Source organism: Bos mutus, chromosome 7 (genome assembly GCF_027580195.1).
Source record: "Bos mutus isolate GX-2022 chromosome 7, NWIPB_WYAK_1.1, whole genome shotgun sequence".
NCBI lineage: Eukaryota > Metazoa > Chordata > Mammalia > Artiodactyla > Bovidae > Bos > Bos mutus.
The window spans coordinates 64,202,386-64,220,243 of NC_091623.1; the positions used below are offsets into that span (position 1 = coordinate 64,202,386).

General features: G+C 40.1%; 1 long non-coding RNA gene across 1 annotated transcript in view; it reads left to right on the top strand.

Annotated features, from left to right (window-relative positions):
• LOC138988636 (uncharacterized) overlaps positions 1–12,587 on the top strand; it is a 94,120-nt gene extending 81,533 nt beyond the window's left edge. The window contains exon 3 of the long non-coding RNA XR_011464908.1: positions 12,397–12,587. This is a non-coding gene — a long non-coding RNA (uncharacterized lncRNA). The remainder of the gene's footprint in view (positions 1–12,396) is intronic.
• The last annotated feature ends 5,271 nt before the right edge of the window (positions 12,588–17,858 follow it).

Genomic DNA, 17,858 nt, shown 5'->3' on the forward strand with positions numbered 1-17,858 from the left:
ATTATGAAGATAATTAGTGAATAGACTATGAAGCTGCTACCTACAGTAACTCTGTGTGCCTGAGGCAGCGAGGCCAAACAATACCGAAATTGCAGAGTCTGGAGTAGAGAGAGGTTTCTGACGTGTTGACAAAGGTTTATTACAGGACCATGTAAGCTGGCTCTTGCCTTAAAAACCTGAGATCCCTCAAAGCTTTCGGAGAAGCCCTTTTCTAGGAAAGGCGAGGCAGGGTGTGGTTAGTTGTTGCAAACTTCTTGGTGTCACATCGTTTGTTCTTGGGGTCTACAGGTAATGATCTCCCTGTAAACCTCCACTAAACAAATGTTATTTTCTGTTCTGACAAGAAACAGTGAGATTCCAAGGCTCAACTTCCCCCCTCAGAGGTCAGGCCCTGGCTAGGAGAAGTGGGTCCCTGTGCAGTCCACTTACCCTGCCTGGGAGCTTTCGTTCAGTTCCAGTCTGGTTCCTCCTGCCAGTGCCCGGGCCTGGGGCACTCTTAGGGCCAAGTTCCCAGAGATCTGCCCAGCCCACATCACCGAGCCAGCCAGGTGCCCAGGACCTGGTGCTCAGGCTCCTCATGGAGACCGTTGTTGGGTCCCAAGGGCTGCGACCCATGGAGACTGCACCATTAGGTGGTGGAGGTGGGGATGGCGGAGACGTTTGTTGACCCTACAAGGCCTAAGCCTGGCCAGTGGGCCGTCGTGGTGAGGGTTTTGGAGCCCTGCAGGACACAGCCATCAGTCTGCCCTCAGCCCCCTAGTTCACCCACTGGCGGAGATAGGGGAGTCCCTGGGAGAAGGCTCTATCTGCCTCTCACCACACTCTCCGCCCCAAGGACCATGCCCTGCTGACTGTTGGCAGAGGGGAACCTCCAACCACTGTGTTAAGGATCTTGTGTTAACAGTGTACCTGCCCTGCCCCGATTACAAAGTCACTTTGTGAGCTAGTTATTAATATTCCCTGTTACAGAATCCTCAACCATCCTTTGTCCCTCCCTGCCCAATTCCAGTTACATCACCTTTTTCCCTTTTAATGGAATTCTCTGAGATCTGCTGTCTCTAATTTTTCACCTTCTGCTTTATCCAAAACTGTTTATATGTGAATTCTGACCACCTCTTACCCTCAAGGTCACTGAACCATCTCTCAGCAGGGTCACCAGAGCCTTTTCTTACTCAATCCCTGAGCAGAATTTAACATCACTGACCACCTTGCTCTTACTGAAAGGCTGACTGCTTGATTTCTGTGACACTTCACTCTCCTCACTTCCTTTCTCTGTCTTTAGACATTTCATTTCATGCTCCTTGCAAACTCATTATGTCTGTCTTTCCCGGTTGCCATTTCTTGGGAGTTTATCCTCATTCTGCTCTCACTGTGTATATTCCCTGGGACATTTCAACCAAACCTACTGTTTAAATGATCACTTATACATCAGAGATTCTTTTTTTTTTTTTCTTAACATGAACTTTACTACCATGTGAAATGAACACAATGTACAGTAGTTTGAACATTCTTTGGCAGTTCCCTTCTTTGGGATTGGAATGAAAACTGACCTTTTCCAGTCCTGTGACCACTGTTGAGTTTTCTAAATTTGCTGGCATATTGAGTGCAGCACTTTAACAGCATCATGTTTTAGTATTTTAAATAGCTAAGCTGGAATGCAGTTTTTTCTCCAAGTTCCAATATAACTTCATACCTATGTCCTGAGCAGGCTTATGAACACCCTGGCACATCAACCTCCTGCAGCGTTTATAAGTGATCTCATGTTTTAGAACAGTGGTTTCCAAACTTTTTGGTTTGGAACATTAACAATATTAACAACAATTAAGCCCCCACAGAGATTTTATTATTGTGCCTTATCGCTATAAATTTTTGTCACATAGCCTTTGAGAACTTTAAAAATTATTCACTTATCAACACTTAATAAACTCATTAGCCATTAATCTATATAACATTTTTATGAAAAATAGCCGTATCTGGAAAGCAAAAAGACTTAGAAGAGTAGAATTGTCTTAGAGTTTTTGCAACTCTCTTTAATGTACGACCAATCAATAAACATATGGATTTTCACATCTGCTTCTGTGTTTGACCTGGAAACTGCTTTGTACTACTAAGAATAAATGAGAATTAAAAAGGCAAATAAACTATAATGTTACTATAAATTTGTCTTTTACCCTGTTGAACTGCTGAAATGGTTTCAGGGAGACCTCCAATGGTCTTCAGATCACATTTCAGAACCACTGGTAAAAAGATCTAAATGGCTGGGTTGACCCACGTTAAGGATTTCAGTTAGGTAGCTGTGACAGAGGGTCAAAATGAATACCTATCACTGATAAAAGTGTGGTTGAGATGAGTGAGCATGGACCCAAACTGGGTAAGAAGGAAAATAAGCCAAAGGGAAAACTGTCAGTTTGGCCAAGTCAGACTGGGGGTAACATGTACATATGAGGGGGTCTTAATGACCAAGCTGAGATGGAAGGATCATTACAATGTCCACGAAGGCATTGCTGAGATAGAGGACCAATGCCCCAGCCAGGGTAGCTATCAAGACACAAGAGCCTGCACCAATTTGAGGTAAGAGGTCAAAACACACTGTGGACAGTAGGAAGGAGTCAAGAGCAAGGAATGAGGGAAAGTACAGGAAGGCGGAGGCAGTCCAGGGAGCCACCTTTCTGAAAAAGGGATAAGCATTCCAATACTCAATTTCGACTGCATTCAACAAGGACTCAGCATCTTAAATATGATGTATCACGTTAAATACTAAGGAAATAGAAGCATCTCCAAAGTTCAACCAGTAAGATGGTACCGTTTTCTTCAGTCATCTCATGAATGTGGAAATACTCAATAACTCCAATGCACGATTTTCTGTAGTCATTTTTCTCAACACTTTCAAACAGATGACTCCAACAGAAAGGTTTCCATTTGTTCCAGTTTGTCTAAATTACCTCGAGAGCAGAGCCATCACAAATGGCAAGTCGAATTATGCACTGTACAAAGATCCGGGCCATGAGGGAGGAGCAACTGAAGGTCTGTTCTTGCTTTGCTTGCCAACTTGTATTCCTGAGTGCTTGTTTTTGCTCAGAGAGTGGCTTTTCCAATTCCATCCCCAAAGGGGGGCGTTTCTCTAATTTGCAACCATCCATCACATGGACAGCTATGTGTTTCTGCAGAAGAGTAATGTTTGTAAAATTGAGCATCACGATGGAGTTCCAGTAGCCTATGCCATCTGCATTTTAACCTGCAGGAAAAAAGCCCCCAAAGTTACCATGGCAGAAAAATATAATTCTTGTGTTAAAAAAACAAGCATGAGGAGTTAGTGGTAGAAGCAAAGTATGAGCCAGAATCTATAACTGTTGTCTCATAATCTGTCATTTACATCTGATACACAAAGTTTAGAGATCATCTAATTAGAAATTCAGCAGGACTGGAAACTTTGATGGATTCTAAAGTGACGTGTTAAGTGGTAAGACATCTAGGAAATCTTGATGACCACCGTCCTCCACCATGTGCCTAATGTCTCTATTTGCAAATCCCCTGAGCTCAGTTAGGACAAGTGAGGGCCCCAGTTTCAGAAAGAAGAGTGTGTGCACCATGTATGCATTTTCAGTACATGCACTGAAAATAATTTAAACAAAGCTGTGACTGTAGCAGCTGAGGTAAGAAGTTGAACAAGGACTGTTTACTATCATTTGAGTATTCTAATTTCTTTCCCAGGATTCTCATGGAAATCAGTAAGAATTCTTGATCTTTTTCACGTGTAGTACAGTCTTTTATGTCTTTATATATGTATTTGTTTATAGTCCAACCCTTTTTTGGAAAGTGGACTGGAGATCATTCTTTTCCTCATCTGTTTAATTTTGAAGAAATTATGGGACCCAGTCCATTCCCCACCAATACAGAGGTGGGTCCATTCCATGCTAGCTACCAGACTCTATCCTTGGAAATCACTTACTACATAGAAACACTCAGATGTGGAAGGAAATTGGAAGAGGGTTGTCTGATTATAATGCTCTATAATAAATTTGAAGATAGTGCCATTAAAATACTTGAAACTATTCTGATTTTGATCTGGCCTAAGATTTAGTTTTTAGTTTTTGATTTTGTGAACTACACATTTTTAAAAAATGTATTCTCCCCCTCCTTAAGCATAATTGGTTTCTGTTGATGGCAACCAAAGAAATATGACAAAATTAGATACAAAAATTGGATTCTAGGCAATAGACCTCAAGAAAATGTGAGTTACCTTGATTTGATTTTTTGAGATAGAGTAATATAGTAAGATTCCTGGATAAGAACATAACTGCTCATGTTCTATCACAGCAAGAGGACTAATCAAGTCTACTCACCAGGAGTCATGCACCCACTGAGGATGAAACTCTCTGGCACTGGAAGTGAATCCAAAAGGCTAATTTAAAGGAGATAAGGGGTGCCAGACAGTGGGGTGGAATATTTGATCCTGATGGTATTGGCTAAGTTAAAGCTAGAAAAACAAGCTCATGTTGTGAAATGCTCTCTCAAGATATAAAATGAAACTATTAGCCTTCCTGTGATAGTGCTAAAAAAATACCTTATTGATTGTAGCAGTTGCTCGGAGATCACTGAAAATCAAACTGGGAGATTGTTTTTTTTTTTTTTTTTTTTTGAGTTGCTGAGTTATAGCAGCCTTTGGATTAATAACCTTGCCAAGTCTTTTAAGTGAAAGTTAGAGCCTTGATCAATTAAGAGTGAGATTTTTATAACTGAAACAATAAAATCCAAGAGGATTTTGAAAGGTCTGAGAACTCTGAACTAATGAATCCATCTGCAGTAATTTTCACTGTTCCTTTCTTGGCTGAGTATAGGCGTCTTTTGTAAAAGAAAGTCGAAACATCCACTAGTGCCTTACTGCCTCTAAGTAAGTAGGATTTTAAAAATATCAACATCGGTTAGGTGATACAGTGAAAAAAATCAGAGTAAAAATGATTGCAGGAATTAATGAATTTAAAGTCTCTGGGGAAATGGATATTTTGAGTGCTTAACCATGGATGGTTAGACACAACTTTGGATTGGGCTAAATTTTTTCAAGGATGAACTTACTAGAGTTTCTGTACTTAATGTGGTAGCTATTTAGATGTAGGAGGATCTAAAGAGGATGAGAAGGTTAGATAGCATCACTGACACAATGGACATGAATTTGGGCAAACTCTGGGAGACACTGGAGGCCAGGGGAGCCTAGTGTGCTGCAGTCCATGGGGTCACAAAGTCAGACGCGACTTAGCAACTGAACAATTTAGATATAAAAACTTTCTAGGTTCTTTAGCACAACTTAGACTGCACAGAGAGCTTGAATGGCATAAAAAGACCAGAAAAATCCTGGCATAATTTGAAGACAGACTTGGAAGAGTTTGGGAGACAAAAATGCTCGATTATATATCCTATGCTTTCAAAAACCCCTGTCTCATTCTAGGGTTCCCAAAGTTTTCCTTCATGCTTGTGATAAAGAATAGATTGAAGGGAGAGCATTAGAATCTTTAAAAAACAACTTTATTGGCTGTTCATTCTAGGCAAGGAATTCTAGTTGAAATGGCAAATGAATGGGACAAAACTGGATTCTACAACTTTAGTAAAAATGGGAGGACCCTCATGGGCAGAGCCTGCATAGTGGCAAATGGAGCAGAAGAGTCAACACCTCAGGGAGTGATTGTTCACTCAGAATTCTCTAGGATGGTTAATCACAGAGGTCTACCAAAATCAAATAGTTAGAAAGTCAACTAGGTCTACTTAAATTGTAGAAACTCTAAATTTCAAATCTGATCAACAGAGGACTGACAACAGTAGAAAGTCCCAACTCATGCCTGAGTCCTATCAAGACTCAGAGCACTTTGGATAAAGGAGAGGTCAGGTGCCATTAGGGAGAGTGTAATGAATTTGTCGGGTTTATACAGAGTGACAAATGGTGCCCTGCTGCACTTCAACAATGGACCACAAGAGACACTGAAGTAGAGAAGTTTATAGCCCAGGTCTTGAAGGACCTGAGGGGCCAAATGGGGAGGTCAAGGCAGAGGCCAGAGAGAGAGGTGGGACCTGGGACACACGCCTTTACTAGGGTCTCTGTGTGAAGTGGTTTGGCTCTGGTTTCTCTGGCTCAGTCAACTCAACCTGTGAGACGAGGCTTTTGGTAAGCTCCACTGTGGGGTCTTACCTAAGGCGCACTCAAGAGGAAGGCACTGTGAGGCAAGGGAGACTATTGATCATGAGGGCTGTTGAATAAATCATGCCAAGAACTTACACTGGTTTATGACTCTGTGGGCTGCTATCTAGGGCTTGTGCTGGCTTGAAGGGATTAGTACCAGTGTAAGGTCACTGCAGGCCATTTGGCTAAACAAAATGGATGCTGAAACAGCAATACCATGGAGAATCAGCTAAACTCTTGACAGAGAGACATTGTGATGATACACATATGTCTACCTTCATTTAACTTTTTCCCTAAAGAAACCCTTGAGTAAGGAAGGGCTATAAGATATTGGCTGAGAACTGACATTAATTTCTGGAAGTCCAGGATTCTAGTTCAGCCCAATAATTATAATGGGCACTGAAAGTGAAAGTCAAAGTCACTCAGTCATGTCTGACTCTGTGCCAAATTACTGGAGAGGTAGCTTTTCCCTTCTCCAGGGTATCTTTCCAACCCAGGGATCGAACCTAAGTCTCCCGCATTGCAGGCAGATTCTTTACCGGCTGAGCCACAAGGGAAGCCCATAGTGGGCACTAACTGGTGTAAAAGTAATGTCAGTGCTAGGTTTGTTTCCTGGGGACTCAAAGTGATCTTCAAAGGATCCCTTACCCAGGAAATAAGTCCTGCAGTCTCTTCTTTCCTTCCAAACTAGCCAATTCAAAGTAAAGTCATTTCACTGTAGGAACTGCAAGAGTAGTATATACATGATGATCACAATCTCATTAAATTCCATATTTGGGGAGTTAAAAGCACTGAAAAATTTTGGAGAATGACAAAGGATTATTATCAACCAAATCAGGTGATGACTTGATGTTTATGTTTCAGATATGGTTTTCTTCTGAGGCAGATTAATGCAACTCCAGGTAAATGGTAAGGAAGGGAGAAATATCAATAACCTCAGATATGCAGATGATACCACCCTTATGGCATAAGGTGAAGAAGAACTAAAGAGCCACTTGATGAAAGTGAAAGAGGAGAGTGAAAAAGTTGGCTTAAAGCTCAACATTCAGAAAACTAAGATCATGGCATCTGGTCCCATCACTTCATGGCAAATAGATGGGGAAACAGTGGAAACAGTGGCTGACTTTAGTTTTGGGCTCCAAAATCACTGCAGATGGTGACTGTAGCCATGAAATTAAAAGACGCTTACTCCTTGGAAGGAAAGTTATGACCAATCTAGAGAGCATATTAAAAAGCAGAGACATTACTTTGTCAACAAAGGTCCGTCTAGTCAAGGCTATGGTTTTTCCAGTAGTCATGTATGGATGTGAGAGTTGGACCATAATGAAAGCTGAGCACTGAAGAATTGATGCTCTTGAACTGTGGTGTTGGAGAAGACTCTTGAAGAGTCCCTCGGACTGCAAGGAGATCCAACCAGTCCATCCTAAGGGAGATCAGTCCTGCGTGTTCATTGGAAGGACTGATGCTAAAGCTGAAGCTCCAGTACTTAGGCCACCTGATATGAAGAGCTGACTCATTAGAAAAGAACCTGATGCTGGGAAAGATTGAAGGCAGGAGGAGAAGGGGATGACAGAGGATGAGATGGTTGGATGGCATCACCGATTCAATGGACATGGGTTTGGGTAAACTCCGGGAGTTGGTAATAGACAGGGAGGCCTGGTGTGCTGTGGTTCATAGGGTCCGCAAAGAGTCAGACAAGACTGAGTGACTGAACTGAACTGAATGTCAAATGAATATTTATTTAATACTTACAAATAGCACAAGTATTTTGCTTTAACCAACAGTATTGCAGTATACCCTCACCATCTAGACACTGATTCATTTCCTCTTCTGACAAATACTGCAATCTGGTTTGGACTGAAATTCATCATGACAGTATATCACAGTCCTTCACAGTGTGACGCTTACACATTGATAACATCATGCCCTGAATATTTCAGTGTTATTTCTGAGGGTGAAATTCTCCTATATAGATCCCAAATCACTTCACACTTATAAAACTGATAACTTTTCTGTCTTTCTTTTAGGAAAAAGAAAGAATAACATTAGCAAATAGTAATTTTAAAAAGTAAAATGTAGTATTTCAGAAAAATTAATTTCCCATGTTGTAGCAAATGGAATGTGTGATATTTCCTGAGTTCCTCTAAGACACACATGTCCCAAACACATGCCAGTTTACATTAATAGCAGTAACAAAGGACAGAGGGACCTGCACAATGAGCCTTCCTGTATGTGATGGTGAAGATTTGGCAGAATTCACCTGTGAAACCATCTGGGCCTAGGGCTTTATATGGGTAGTTCCTTAATAACTTTCTCAAATTTTCTATGGAAAATGGTCTCAATAAGCTTTTCTAACTCTAATAAGATTAACTTTTACAATCTGTATGTCTTTGGGAAATTATCCATTTGGTCTAAATTTTCATATATATTTGCCTAAACATGTGCAAAACAGCACCTTAAGACTTAAAAAAATATTATTTCAAAGGTTATTTCCTCTGTCACTTTTTATTTTGTGTATTTATGCTTTTCCTTGATCAAATTACATAGTTTGTTATTTTGATTGTCTATTTTGTTAATATTTTCATAAACAAAATCTTTTGATTTATTAATCAGGCATTCTGACATTTCTATTCTCTAATTCATTAATTTCTGTCACCTATGTGGGATTTTTTTTTCTTTAAGTTCTATCTTTTTCTAAGTACCAATAGTATCACATTAAAAAGAAAATTTGGCAATATGAAGAGCTCAAAAATATTGTCCTCCTGGCAGAGTTGATAAACACAATTAGAGCAAAATGTTTTCTTTATTACAGTCTTGTGTATTGTGCTAATAAAGCATTATTTGGTTCATGAAACCTTTACATAAGATATATTAACTAATAAAAAGGAATACATCAGAAATGAATGTGTTTCTGCCTAAAAGGAGTATTTATCTCAATAATTCAAAAGTTTTACTTATCAATGACAAAAGAAGATTAACGGAAAATATATTTCACTGTTTTATATTCTATCCTCATCAGAATATTTAATTTATTAAACATACTGAAAGTGCAGATTTCTGGATATTCTGTGAATCTTCATTTTTCAGAAAAGAGTGGGAAATTGCATGAAATTTACTGAAGTGATGAAAAAAGCAGTATGTTTACTCTTCAGCTAATACTCTAAAAAATGAAAAAGAAAACTGATTAGTCTTCTTTTGCTGTTGTCTTTTTCTGAATATAAAATGAGCTAGTTCTGTCTTGCCTTCATCTCTCTGAACTCCCATCATAACTTAGCACACTACAGGAGTCATGATTTGTTATTGTGTGTGTGTGTGTGTGTGTGTGTGTGTGTGTGTGTGTTTTCCTCTCATTTTTTACTTTAAGGTTAGTATTCTATTCTGGGCTCACCAGAGCACCAAGAAAACTTCCAGGCAGACTTGAGCCTAATGGAAAAAAAAAAAAAATCTTTTAGTTATCTACCCTGTCATGTTCATCCTGTATTCTTTAATTAAGAAAGTAAAACCCTCTATGAAATTCCACATAAGGTAAATTCTGGGCCAATTATATTCAGTGCTAAAGTTGCAAGCAGTGAGAGACTTGACACTGTGCCTGGCTTTTCAATGGTAACATGAGGACAGGCGGTTACTGGAAGGTAATTTCCTATTCAGCCAAACACAGAGATGGTGTCAGCCAGGCAGTAAGTCCATGCCAAAGACTTAAGATAAAATGCTTAATACATTTCTTTTTTTCCTTAACATGGGCTGCTTTCTTATTGTTAACAGGGTATTGATGATAGAAATTTCAACCAGGTAAACTGATATATTAATTCTGTTTCAAACACCTGAGTGTGTATGAAGAATATACAGCATTTCAAAATAGATTCTACATTTTAATTTAGTCAATTTAATCTTATAAAGAAGTTTCTTTTTTCTATTCCTAGCAGATTTTCCTCATATTCTTATCTTTATCCTAGGAGATGACTGACTCTGGAGGCTGGGAATAAAAATGGTCAATGGTTTATCATCAACAGTGTTAATTTTCCATTTCGGGAGACTGACCTCTTAAGATATTTCTGAAACCACACTGAAGGATCACAGAGCTCAATGTTAAATTATTTCAAACGTTTTCATTAGGAAACATTGTGTTTTTTTTAAAACACCCTTTTTAGACACTACGTATTTTGGAAATGCTTAGACAATTGTTTTGAAAAACCAACAATGTCTACCAATACATAATAAGCAAGAGAGAGAGAGAGAGAGAGAGAGGGAGAGAGAGAGAGAGAAGAAATAGTGTAGTAAGATCATTTAAAAGCACTCAGGAACAATTGATGAAAAGATGATTTCAGAGAGCTAATGAGAAGCTAGAAATTTTCAGATTGCTAGTTTCTCATTAATGTTGCTACCTCTCTTCTCTCAGCGAGAGATATGAAATTAGACAGGATGCTGCACGTACCTACGAAGATAACAAGAAGTGGTGCTTAGACCTGAACAGGAAGCTCTGGTCTTTGGGCACCATGAAGAATCTTCATGGACACTGACTGGACAATATACATATGTACATAGATGTCTATACATTTTAATACATTATGTAATAACTGTTTTAAATCAAATTGTTTATATAGTCAGACGGAGCCCCAGCAACAAGGTTTTGCTGACCAAGCACCAAGGATAGAAATGTGCCAAGCTCACTACTCTTGGTACATTTGTTAACACTAATCTTCACAACCTCTCTATTGAGTAATTTTAATAAATTATTAACATTTTAAAAGAAGAAACAATTTCAGCTCAAAGACACTAAGCAATATGTCCAAGGCTACAAAAGCAATGATTCAAGGATGGATTTAGTTCTCGTGTGTTCAGCTCCAAAACCCAAACTGTCTCTTAGTTGTGAAGTCTTCAAAGCAGATGTTTGGGAGGCACTGATGCTATTACCTGAAGTATCAAGGCATGGTGGAGGGATATAGGGCAGTGAGAGGTTGGATGGTGCTGGGTCTAGTATCTGGAGTTCATTAAGAAGGAGAATGGCAGATTAATATTTATTTTGTGCTCTCTGCTGGCAATGAATCTAGTAAATTGATTACAAAGATTTAACTGACTGAAGGCTAAGAAAATTGCTGGACATTAAATTGTTATACACCAAGGTCTACTTATATGGTACATTGAACTTTTCAAAGCACTTTTATATGAATTATATCATGTCATCCTTTTCAAGTTGTAGGGGACTGACTGCAGATGCAACTTGTCAGCTCTGGACTTTGAATGTGTTCGTAGTCTGCAAACCTGTGCTTATTCAATGTTAGTGCTGGCAAGGTCTCTAAAAAATCACCCAGTTTAACCCATTTAATCTACAAAGGAGGACGACTTCCCTGGTGGGCAAGTGGTTAAGAATCTGCCTACCAATGCAGGGGATGTGTGTTCAATCCCTGGTCCAGGAAGATCCCATATGCCATGGGACAACCAGGCGCAAGTGCCACATCTACTGAAGCCCAGGCATGCTAGGGCTTATGCTCCGCAACAAGAGAAACCTCCATGATAGAAGCCTGCACCTAGAGAATAGCCTCCACTCGCTGCAGCCAGAGAACACCCACATGAAGCAATGAAGACCCAGGCAGCAATAAATAAATTTTTTTTTAATCTACAGAGGAGGAAACTAATACTCAGGTTAAATAATTCACACAGTACAATATGATGGATTAGTAGAACAGCTATGACTACAAACCCAGTTTTTATTTGCAGTGATATAAATTGATGTGTTTTTTTGTTTGTTTGTTTGTTTTGAACATACATTTTTGGTCCCTGTCTTTTAATTTTAGATAGGAGCTAAGCTGTGGGGGGTGTTGTGGTGAGAAGCACAACAGAACAAGAGACTATGATCAATAATTGCTACCTACTTGGCTTTTAAAGTACTCTAATAAATGATAAGAGAAAGGGCTTTCTAGAGATTTAGATGCTGTCATGGGCTTGCACCTGACTTGCTCAGGACTCATTCTTCAAGGGGTAGGGCTGTGTGTGCTTATGTAAACAGCTAAGTTTACAGATTCAAGGGTAGTGGGCACAGTGGTCTGCTTCATACTTGAAAAACAATGGCATCCATGGGGTAGTTCCCTTGCCTCCCAGATACAGGAGGAAGAGAATGGAATTGGCTGCCTGAATTTTTAGAGTCAGAATAGGCCTCAGATGGCTACACAGAAGCTTTTCAAGATCTAGAATGGCTTGGAATAATTCAAACTTTGTTTTGTCATAATAAGGTACAGGCTTATGCGAGAGAGAGATGGCAGACCTGAATACATCCCTCAGCTGTGATGTGGAGGATGGAGGTAAAAGTGCCAATGACTGGACTGGTGTCTTATGTAAGGAAATCAACAGAAAGAAGATACCCGGCATGAAGACAAGCCTTGGTGAGAGTATCCCAACAGATAGCGCAGTGAACAGAGGCACTGATCACAGACAAGGTAATTCAACCCCTGTGAGCTCTTCAGAAATTAGATGATTGCCAGAGGCAGAAAAATGATCAGAGGAAATTCCAGAACTGACTTTATGTCTAAAATGACTTATGATCAACTAAGTTTATCCTTTCTGATATCAGAAGAGATATATAAACTTGAAATATAAGTAAAGATGAATGATATATTAAAGTTACATATTTGTGCCCTCATGAGTTTTATGGCCTTTAGTTCAATTCAGTTCAGTTGTTCAGACATGTCTGACTCTTTGTGACCCCATGGACTGCAGCACGCAGGCTTCCCTGTCCATCACCAACTCCTGGAGCTTCCTTAAACTCATGTCCATTGAGTTGGTGATGCCGTCCAACCATCTCATCCTCTGTTGTCCCCTTCTCCTCCTACCCTCAATCTTTCCTGGCATCAGGGTCTTTTCTGAAGAGTCAGTTCTTCGCATCAGGTGGCCAAAGTATTGGAGTTTTAGCATCAGTTCTTCCAATGAATACTCAGGACTGATTTCCTTTAAGATGGACTGATTTGATCTCCTTACAGTCCAAGGGATTCCCAAGAGTCTTCTCCAACACCACAGTTCAAAAGCATCAATTCTTTGGCACTCAGCTTTCTTTACGGTCCAACTCTCTCATCCATACATGACTACTGGAAAAACCATAGCATTGACTAGATGGACCTTTGTCGGCAAAGTAATGTCTCTGCTTTTTAATATGCTGTCTAGGTTGGTCATAGCTTTTCCTTCCAGGAGCAAGAATCTTTTAATTTCATGGCTGCAGTCACCATCTGCAGTGATTTTGGAGCCCAAGAAAATAAAGTCTGTCACTGTTTCCATTGTTTCCCCATCTATTTGCCATGAAGTGATGGGACTGAATGCCATGATCTTATTTTTTTGAATGTTGAGTATTAAGCCAGCTTTTCCACTCTCCTCTTTCACCTTCATCAAGAGGCTCTTTAGTTCCTCTTCACTTTCCGCCATAAGAGTAGTGTTATCTGCATATCTGAGGTTATTGATATTTTTCCCAGCAATCTTGATTCCAGCATGTGCTTTATCCAGCCCAGCATTTTGCAGGATGTACTTTGCATATAAGTTAAATAAGCAGGGTGACAATATACAGCCTTGACGTATTCCTTTTCCAATTTGGAGCCAGTCCGTCCATTGTTCCATGTCTGGTTCTAACTGTTGTTTTTTGACCTGCATACTGGTCTCTCAGAAGGCGGGTAAGGTGGTCTGGCATTCCCATCTCTTTAAGAATTTTCACAGTTTGTTGTGATCCACACAGTCAAAGGCTTTGGTGTAGTCGATAAAGCAGATGTTTTTTGGCATTCTCTTGCTTTTTCTATGATCCAACAGATGTTGGCAATTTGATCTCTGGTTTCTCTGCCTTTTCTAAATTCAGCTTGAACAACTAGAAGTTCTCAGTTCATATACTGTTGAAGCCTTGCTTGGAGAATTTTGAGCATTACTTTACTTTATGGCCTTAAACAATTGTAACCACTAATCCTGATCTCAGACAAATGTTTTATCATCTAAAAAATTATGTAATTTGCCTTAAAATGGGATAGTTTCCTGTGTGTAGATATGTGTGGACACAAAGCATTGTCAACAGACAAGTCATTCAATGTGAGAAAAGAAACGTTAAAAATCACTGATTTTCCAAGAAAGTTTGGCATTTTCTCTTATCATGATTTTGGAACAGAATTGGGCTAAATGATGGATCAGTCTGGTAGCTGTCAGAGTGGCTACCTAAAAGAGATGCTCAAACATCACTGAAACTGATTAAAACTTGGAATAAAAGCATAGGTCAAGTCTATTAATTCAGGTTGTTATTCATGACTCTTTGGATAACCAGAAAAACATTCAGTTTGGTTTCTTTCCTCTTTCTCTACTTTGAATTGAACTATATTATACCATTTAATGTGTAAGCTCAATTGCCTCGTAAGGAAGATGGGTGCTGGAAAACCTTTCATTTTCTTAATATAATCAACATGTCTCTCCTGATCAAAATGACCTTGGATATACAGGATTTATATGAAGTAGTGGGTTAAATTATATGGTCTGCAGCAGGAATATGGGATAAGGTTAAATTGCCGTTCATAGTAAACCAAGAGAGAGATTGGTGGTGGTTTTAGTGGTGGTGAGTGGAGCTGGCTGGGGTACCACAGGACTGAGACAAGAATTATAGAGCCAGAGGGAGGAAAGGGGAAGGAAAACACCTGATGGATGGGAGGCCAAGAAGGGAAACTTGGAACGGTGCAAATATCATGGAAACTTTCTAAATGAACGCTGTACACTGTGAAATAGAATCCCTTTCCATGTGACCTGTGTTAACTTTAATAAACTCACCATTACTTATTAATGCCCCTTTGTGAAGAGAATTTTATTTGGTGGTTTAGTCGCTAAGTCGTGTCCGAGTCTTGCGACCCCGTGGACTGTATGTAGCCCACCAGGCCTCTGTCCATGGGATTTTCCAGGCAAGAATACTGGAGTTGGTTGTCATTTCCTTCTTCAGGGAATCTTCTGGACCCAGGAATTGAACCTGGGTCTCCTGCATTGCAGGCAGGCTCCTGCACCACAGGGGGATTCTTTACTGACCGAGCTATGAGGGAAGCCCAAGTTTTATTTGGGGAGAGCTTAAAGGAGAATGATGAGTTACAAACTTAAATAAGTGTATAAGTTTTTATCATTAGAGAACTACTTTCATAAAAAAGCAAACTGACAGTATCAGGAAAAAGACTAACCATTGTGGTCAGAGAATTCTAGCAAATGCTTCTCTGAAACAAGTGAATGAAACATATCATTATCCCCAGTATCAAAGTTGAGTGATACATTTAATAAGACCAAACTAATAGCTACAAATAAAACTTGGCATATAACAAGCAACTTATCCTGCTGCTACTGCTGCTAAGTCACTTCAGTCGTGTCCGACTCTGTGTGACCCCACAGACAGCAGCCGACCAGTCTCCCCCATCCCTGGGATTCTCCAGGCAAGAACACTGGAGTAGGTTGCCATTTCCTTCTCCAATGCATGCAAGTGAAAAGTGAAAGTGAAGACACTCAGTGACCCCATGGACTGCAGCCTTCCAGGCTCCTCCATCCATTGGATTTTCCAGGCAAGAGTACTGGAGTGGGGTGCCATTGCTTTCTCCAACTTATCCTATAGTGTTACAAAAATCTGGTACTTTAACTGAATTTAGTGTAGGCCATTGTGGGTTCACATTTTGGACAACTAACCAAGAAAACTGTTAAGGCCATCTTTAGTCCTTCAATTTTGACAGTATAAAATCTGATTAGTGACCCTTTTCAACAGATCATCCTGATCCAATTTATATTGCTTCCACTTTGACGCTCCACTCATAAAATCTATTCCTGTACATATTTCCCAGCTTTCTGGAAAATTATTGTATTTGTGTTTATCAGATGTTCTCACAGGTCATAGCTGGTATATTACCCTCTGGGCTCTGCTGGATCATGAGTTTTGTAACAGTTTTAGAAGAAAAAGCAGTGGTGGGCACATGCTCTGGGCAGATTCAGCAGTACTTTGCAAGATAGCCACCTCAGGGGGAAGTCCATGCAGGTTCTTCAGACAAGGGAAGTCTAACCCGCTTAGACAGAGGTTAAAAGGCTGCTTCTACAAGCAAAGGAGGCTTGGCAGAATGGGGTGGTGGTGGCGATTTGAAGTCTTGAGCTTGATTAGAATCTGCCTAAGTTGTTGTTCAGTTGCTAAGTTGTATCCACCTCTTTGTGATCCCATAGACTGCAGAAGACCAGGCTCCCCTATCCTTCACTATCTCCCAGTTTTCTCAGGTTCATGTCCATTGAGTCAGTGATGCCATCCAACCACCTCACCCTCTGCTATCCTCTTCTCCTTTTGCCCATATGATCCCTTTCCAATTTTTCAGGTTCTGTTCTAGCTCTATTCTATTCAATGCTCTAACTTTAACGAGATTCTAGGACTTCCCTAATGGTTCAGTGGTTAAGAACCCACCTGTCAATGTGGGGAATATGGGTTTGAAGAGAATTCCACACACCATACTAGACAGTAGCCCCTGCTCACTGCAACTAGAGAAAGCCTACAGCCAGCAACAAAGACCCAGCAGAGACAAAACAACAACAACAAAAAAACAGAGATTCTATAGAACTGGGAATTTAATTTGCATGTGTAATTCCACTACCCACAAATCAGAAATTGGGTTTGATTTTTAGAAATATCTTCCCTGTGGCTATAAGAGATAAAAATTTCCTCCAGAACTGTTATTCAAGCTTTTATTTCCTTTATAAAGACTTTAAGCTTGGAATTTATAGCCCTGAGCTCACTATTTTCTTCCCCCATTCCTGCAGCACAATGGCCAAACAACTTCATTATACTCTGTTTTTACTAAAATGTTCTATAGAAGCAATTACTAGGCCACCCAAAGAGAAGACTCAGCTTCTATAGGCACTTGATTACAGTTATCTATAGGTGATAATTTGAACAGCACTTGCACAACTGCATTTCATGGATGACATATCCTTTTTATCCCTAGAATGAGGTCATTAATGCCAAAAGTCTAATCAGATCAGAGGATCCAGTCCAGGAAAGTCAAAATCATTTTAGAAAGCTAATGTGAAAGATTCTGTTCCTCTGAAACCATTCTTGATACCAACTTATACTAGTCAGCCAATAGACAGATTAAAGGATATTCCACAAAGATTTGACCTTACACAACTGTGGGAGTTTGTTAGTGTCTGTACGGGAGTTTGTTAGTATCAGGGCTTCCCTGGTAGCTCAGCTCGTAGAGAATCCACCTGCAGTGCAGGAGACCCCAGTTCAATTCCTGGGTTGGGGAGATCTCCTGGAGAAAGGATAGGCTACCCACTCCAGTATTCTGGCCTGGAGAATTCCACGGACTATATAGTCCATGGTGTCGCAAAAAATCAGACACAACTGAGTGACTTTCACTAGTGTCTGTAAGTCTTTGCCTCTGATACTGGAGCTGAAGTCCGAAGGCCAGACAGCCAGGAAGGAAAGATGGATGTAACAGAGGGAAAAGCACAGACAAGCTATGACCCACAGACAAGATCAGGACATAAGAGGATGAACTGAACACCTATCAGTTCTTGCCATCTCTGACCAAGATGCTATAGATGTCTCACAAGAGAAGCTATTGCTATTTGCCTTCATCATGGAACGTGCCATGCACCTGGCTCAGGAACTGGAGAGCCTGAAGGGGAATCAGGAGAAGGTGGCTGCTGTCTTTTCCAATAAGATGAGCCAGCA